We start from the raw sequence: 6,670 nt of genomic DNA on the forward strand, positions 1-6,670 counted from the left end.
GCGAGTCTGTGAGTTTACTGAACAGGCAGGCAGAGGGGGAAAGACAGGAGCAGCTGTAGTTCAGGAGAAAAATATGGGTCATTACAGTCATTCCCGGCACAGCGGAGGGACATGGGGCTGACGTTCCCGGTCTACGGCTTCGCAGGGCACGGCTGGCAAGACAGGCCAGGCGGAGCGGACCCGGCCGCGGCCCCAGCACCTTCCCTCTGAGGTCCTGTGCGGAGGGAAGAGCTGATCACGGCACTCGGAGGGTATAGTAGGGGGTCCTCTGGGGATGCTTCGACGGGGATCCCTCCACACTGTGCCCCTCTGGAGACCGCTAACGCCACCAGGAGAACCTAGAAGAACGAACGAGTGAGACTCGATGACGGGCTGGAGTTCCCATCCACACGATGCAAACCAGCTACCACCCACCTGTGGGTCTCCAGCACTTGGCACTAACTCACCTTGGGGGGAAAATGTCAGCAAACCCAGATCCCAAGTCATCCCGACAGTCAACAACTCGCAGCCTTGGGACTTCCTTCAACAGCCTCCGGGCCTAAGGCTGACCTGAGGGAGAAGCAGCATATAAGCATTTCATCTCCAGCACCGCTACCTCCCCGAGCAACACCACTGAGAAGGTCCACGTCAACCAGGCCTCAGCTCCCAGTGTATGCATGCCCAACTAGACCGTTACCAAAACAGAAAGGGTAATAAAAGAAAAACTTCTTAGGGATCCAGCTTTTATAATGTATCACTTTCTAATTGACATCAGGGCAACTGACTCCAGAGAGGGTCAGGAAGACAGCCCGGCACTCGGTGTTGGGGCCTTGACCCTGAGGGCCCCTGCAGCCTGATCACAGGGCTGGACCTTCGTCGTCAGCAGCCCTCCCACACACCGGCACGACTCTGCCCAGCCTGTCCCAAGGCCCAAGCAGCTGCCATCCTCTTCTGCATAGACCCGCTTAATACGGCCCAGCCAGTAAGGCAAATGCCAGATAAACTTCCAACAAGAGTTGGTCTGGTTAGGTGCCAGCCCTCTGAAGGTCAACCTTGCCAGGCCCGTTTGAGGGATGGATGAGACAGCTTCACGAATGCTTGAGAGCATTACACAAGCGAATCCCAACTTCACCTGCAGGACTCTCCACCCAGGGTTCTGAATGCCCAGGTCTGGAGTTGGGGGGAGGGGTGGTAAACTGTCTTCAGAATGGTGGCCATTGTCCCTGGACTCCTCCAGCCTGGCTGAGGAGCCTGAGACTGGGAACTAGGCTGTGGGACAGGACAAGCCCCTGATGCCAAAGGGGCAGAGAAGTCTGAAAGACGAGGGGAACCTCAGGGTTATCAGACGACTCCTGAGCACCGGGTAGTTCACATGGACTATTCTCACTACCTCTACACCATGACGGGAACAAAAACCTCCGGCCCAACAGGACCCCACCTGCAAACACAAGACCTGAACGCAGACAGACGAGGACTCAGCAACTAGAGACGAGCCCCCAGGCCAAAAGTCTGGGATGGAGACCTTGACCTCCAACCTCACCTCACCTGTTACCCGGGAGCCAAGGCGTGCCTCTTAGAGGCGCCATGTTGCATCTGAGTGTACGAGGTGAAGGCACTGTGCCAGGGTCGCCACCTCCCTGAACACGCGAGCAGCTGCTGGAGGACTGCAGGGCGCCCCGCCTGCAACACACCCCCTCACTGACGCCATCAGGGAGGCAGCCAGGAAACCTGGAGTCTATGGATAGTTTCCAGAGATCCACGGGGCTGAGAACTTCCTCAGTCAACCCCCGGGGTCACCCTTTCCAAAAAAACCCACAAAGCACAGCTCAAGTCAGTGAAGGGAGACCTACAGCCAGGGCGATCAGTCAACACGCTCTCCTCCCGTCGGAGACTGACAGGAAACCCCCTCGGCTTCTGGCAGTCGGTGACGACGAGCCTGATTTTTATGGACTCAGAACTGACACAACGCCTCCTCGCCCCTACAGCGGCCCCCACCTTCACTTTTCTCTCACCGTTTAACGTTCCGGACAGCTCCCGGGGAAGCAAGGACAGCTCCCGGGGAAGCAATGCACGCTGTGCTCGAGAGTGAGGGCGCAAGGACGACAGGCACACGAGCGCTGAGGCCACACACGGCCGCGACTCAAGCACTCTTATGGATAGGCCTCCGCTCCTGGCGATTCATGCCGAAGAAGCCATGACTCGCAATTCTTACATGTGCCCGCGGGCGCTATAGGAATATTCCAGCATGAGGTCCAAGTACGAAGGTACAGGCTGGTTTGACAAGAAGATCCGTAACATGGAAAGACAGGAGGAGCCCCGGTGGGTCGGGAGCTGGCCCAGTACCACCTCGCGTGGGGGCCAGCAAAGGTCCGAGCTCTGGGCGGAAGGGCGGGGGAAGCTAGTGTGGGACAGGGTTTGGACGGGAGGGCTGGACCCTCGGAACGCAGAACTCCCCTCAGTGAGTCCTCTCCCACCAATGACCAGGGTGCGGGCAGCCTGCGGTCACTTTCGGACACAGGAGCAGAGACAGGCAGTAAGAGGGCCAGGAAGGACGGGAGGCTGCGCTGGGCGCCTGGAGAATGGGCTGGAGGGGGGAGACGGGCCCTGGCAGGCATAGAGGCCCCACGACACCTCCCTGCCCCAGACGCTTTCAACACCAAGACCCTTCCAGCAGAAAAAACTGGAAATGCTTTTGGGTTGGAAAAGATCGGGATCCCACAGTCATGACACCAACGGAGGGTTCTATGAGCCTATCCGAGCTGTGCTGTCCACGTGAAGGGAGACCAAGAACGGGTCACAAAGCTAGACAGCCTCAGGGACTGGGCCAGGGTCTCCGGCGCCTAATCCACGCGCTTTCCCCTGAGCCCGGTGCCGAGACCAGGGAGGGAGGGGTGCTGGAGAGCCCCTCCCCAGGGCTGCTTTCTAGAGGCCTGTCCCCTCTCAGCCTGTGAGGGACTGCCCCCCAGCCGGGACACAACTGGGAAGTCAGGGGACACCTGCCCTCATCTCGCTTCCTCATCCAGACCCCAGGGCACACATATGTGATTTTTTTTTTTTTTTATTTCTAGGAGAGAGAGAGAGAGAGAGATAGGGTGAAGAGGGGAGGGTCAGAGAGAGAGGGAGACACAGACTCCGAAATAAGCTCCAGGCTCTGAGCTGGCAGTCAGCACAGAGCCCGACGCGGGGCTCGAACCCACTACCGCGAGATCATGACCTAAGCGAAAGTCGGACGCTTAACCAACTAAGCCACCCAGGCGCCCCACACATATGTGATTTTACAGAAACAAAGTTCCAGAACACTCCAAGCCTTACCTTGGGGCCCCGTGGCCGCTCGCCTGGCTGCTGAGACGACACCTCTCATGGAGCCTCTGCGCACACACACCTGCCTGCAAGAGAGGAGCTGTGAATGAGCGTTCCCAGCAGGCCATGGGGGGCGTGGCGGGCACCCGGCACAGCGGCCCGCAGATTCCAGCACCCACAAATGGGGGCTATCGCTCCTCGTACCTGAACAGCCCCGCCGCTGTCTCAGGAACAAGAACAACTTAACTCTTGGAAGGGCTGGGGATCACGTGTGACAGAAGAACACCAGGGTTATTCTTCATGCCTGCGACCAATTTACTGCCAAATGATCTATGTGGAAAGGCTGTTGAGGCCAGGTTCTGGGGAGCGAGCCCCGCTGACTGGCAGCAGCAGGGGGTGGTGGGAGGGCCCCATGTCCTCCAGCTAGTGTGTAAAGGCCGCCTGCATACACATCCGCAACTACAGCGTCCTGCCCAGCTGGGGCACTACCCTTCCCTGCCCCTTAACCGAATGGCAGAGGGAATGTCAACCCCCATGGACCACAGGCCCTGCCCACGGCGAGGACCAGAAACACTTCCAAGGAGAGCAGAATGCCTCGGCCTTGAGCAGGCAGTCTCCCCGCTGACGGTCCACAATGGGGGTGCTCACGGACTCACCACGTGGCATCTCGGCCTCTCCACCTTGTCGTTTTGTCTAAGTGCTACGTGTCAGACACCACGGCCGAGGCGCTGCCCTGGAGAGCGCGGCACGGGGGGATGGAGGTCAGGCAATCACCGCTGCCCGGCGTGACCAGGGCTGAGCAACGGGGTGAGGCTGTGGGAAGGGGTGGAACGGGAAGGCAGAGAACGCTTCCCGGGGAGAGCCCGGGGGGAAGAGGGGCTCCACCCCCGGCCCGCAAACAGAAGCACCCTGGGGCAGGGCCCTGCTCAGCAAAAGGGCACTCAGCGAGCCGCACAGCGCCAAGTACCAGAAAACAATCCAAATTAGTGGACAGGAAGACACGTACGACAGCCCCAGAGTTTGGAAGAGACAGGATGGGCCCTTCCAACATGGGGAAACGCTTTCAGCAAGTCCTCTCCCTGCACCATCAATGACCATGGCACGGGCAGCCCCCCATCACTTTCGAATGCAAGAGCCGAGAAGGGCAGGGAGCGGGAGAGACGGGATGCCTTGGGCAGCAACCAGGGACTGGCCTGCACCAGGAGGAGCCCAGCACACAGGCCGCGGCCAGATTTACAGCCTCAGATCGCAGAAGCGTCCCCTCACCTGCACAGACGATTCCCACTTCCTGCCAGGAGCAAGGGGAAGACTAAGCGCACAGAAATCCTGAGGATTCATGGTTGAGAGACTGGCTGTGGGGGACCACGGAAGAGCACTCAGCTAGGCACCGGGAAGCAGTCTAGGTCCTCCCCTAACATGTGGCTGTCTGTCCATCCCGACACCACAGCTTTCCTCTCCATGGCACAGCGGACTTCATCAGAGGCTCCCAGGCACAGAAGAGGGACCTGGAGGGGACACAGACAGCTGGGGGCACCGGGAAGCAGGCTTCACCCACACTCCCTCCCACACCCGCCACCTGAACACCTGCAGCCCACGGCCCATGGGGCGCGCTCGAGAGATCCAGGCAGGACGCCACTTACTGGGGCCTCCCGATCCTCCTTCTTCCTGAGGTCGCCTCTCACAATCACAGAGGAACAGTCAGGGGCCACTCCTGCAGGTGACAAGAAACACTGGGCACTGCTTCCATGTCCAGGAATCCACTATCCTCACCAACAGGAAAACACTGGGGGAATCTGGGTCTCGGGAGGTAAATGCACTGACGGCCCACCTCCCTCTCTCTACCTTGGGCTCAGTCACCTCATGTCCCGCTTTGGAACCTCTGAACATAAAATCAGCCTTGTGACTTTTCCTCTGCCTGCATCACAAATGCCCAGGAAAAAGGCAGCCTGGAATCAGCTCACATGCACGGGGGGAAAATGACGCAGGGCTGCTGAAATCAGAGACCAGAGTCACAGACCACAGCTGTGGCTCCACAACCAGACATGCGCTGACAGGTGACCCACTCTCATTCTCCCTTTTTAAGACCTCACAGAAACTGCTCTGGGCCAGGTACGGAGGCACCTAAAAAAAGGCGGTGGGGACGAAGTGTGGGAAAGCTCCAGGGTTCGGAAGGGATGGGGTGGGCCCTCCAAACACGGGGAAGTGCTTTCTGCAAGTCCTCTCCCTGCACTATCAATGACCAGGGCACAGGCAGCCCGTGATCACTTTCGAATGCAGGTGCAGAAAGGGAGCCAGGAAGAGAGAAGCCCCTACTAGCCCCCAGCTGCCCAGCCACGTCCAGGGCCCGGGGCATCATCACCAGTTCACAGAGATGCCACCTCCCGTCCGTCCAGACGGTGCACACCAAGACCGACTCCCAGCAAAAACGCCTACATTGTTTATTCTCCCCACAAATACAAATTGAGTACCTACTATGTGCCAGCAACTGGGGGCTCCAAACCAAAGAACACAGACAAGACTTCTGTGCCTCCAGAGCTCTGGCACTTTCCCCGCTTGCAACACAGTGAAGCTGTGACGTCACTCAGCCAGGGTGATGCGGTGGCCACCGGCTGAGGTAGGACAGGAACCAGACCGCTCCGGCCCCCAAACCCACCCCCTTCCACACCAGGCCTCCTTCTGCACAAGGGCTTTCTCACTCCGGCATGAGTTCCGGACCACCCCGCGCCCCACGTGGTGTGGCGGGAAGGCGACGAGCCCCCTGCTGACGCGCTCTTGAGTAGCAACACTTACCCAGGCCCCTGGGCACAGCGGGGGCATCGCGATCAGGGTCCTGCAAGAACGGGCGTGCTGCCTGACGCACAGTCCCCAAAGCCGTCCAACGGAGAGTCCCCATCTGCTTCCAAGAAAGCCCCAGAGCCCGCAACGCCTAGGCAGAGGACAGCACGGGGGACGGGGCTTTAGTGCAAAGCAAGGACACGGGGATCCGCCTCCGCCGCTCTGGGGCCCCGCGAGCGCCCCCGATTGAAAGCTCAGACAACCGCCCAGCACAACTGGGGGTTATAAGTTTCCTCTAAAGGCTGCTGAGAAGAAACGGGTCAATGCTTACAAGGTCACTTCCTGGGCTTTGGGGATTTGAGGCCGGGGGCCGGAGGTGGGTGCGTGCGTGAAAATCACAGGGGCCCAGGCGCCCTTCAGCCCCGGGGCCACACGCGGCCCAGCACCACTCGCTGCCGCACTCGGCCCGCCAGTCGCCGGACCCCCTTCCGGAGTTTGGCCGGACACGAGTCTTCCCCGCGGCGGGGGGAGGGAGATCTGAGGGCTAGCGACCCGACCCGAGGCCCCTTTCTCAAGGACACGAATCCTCAGAGGTCCGCATCCGGCGGAGGAGCTG

At 59.9% G+C, this 6,670-nt stretch overlaps 1 long non-coding RNA gene and 2 other non-coding genes across 3 annotated transcripts; all 3 read right to left on the minus strand.

The window, feature by feature from the left end:
• Positions 1 to 3,908, minus strand: LOC120228631. The gene is made up of 4 exons (XR_005527536.1): positions 3,484 to 3,908; positions 3,292 to 3,365; positions 447 to 549; positions 1 to 338 (listed from the first exon to the last, which is right to left on the minus strand). It is a non-coding gene; the product is annotated as an uncharacterized LOC120228631 (long non-coding RNA).
• A 372-nt stretch (positions 3,909 to 4,280) lies between these two features.
• Positions 4,281 to 4,413, minus strand: LOC120228650. The gene has a single exon (XR_005527545.1). It is a non-coding gene; the product is annotated as a small nucleolar RNA SNORA71 (small nucleolar RNA).
• A 1,012-nt stretch (positions 4,414 to 5,425) lies between these two features.
• On the minus strand, positions 5,426 to 5,558 carry LOC120228648. The gene has a single exon (XR_005527543.1). It is a non-coding gene; the product is annotated as a small nucleolar RNA SNORA71 (small nucleolar RNA).
• Between the last annotated feature and the right edge of the window lie 1,112 nt (positions 5,559 to 6,670).

Source organism: Hyaena hyaena, unplaced genomic scaffold, assembly GCF_003009895.1.
Source record: "Hyaena hyaena isolate Hyena2069 unplaced genomic scaffold, ASM300989v1 scaffold_25, whole genome shotgun sequence".
NCBI classification, from domain to species: domain Eukaryota; kingdom Metazoa; phylum Chordata; class Mammalia; order Carnivora; family Hyaenidae; genus Hyaena; species Hyaena hyaena.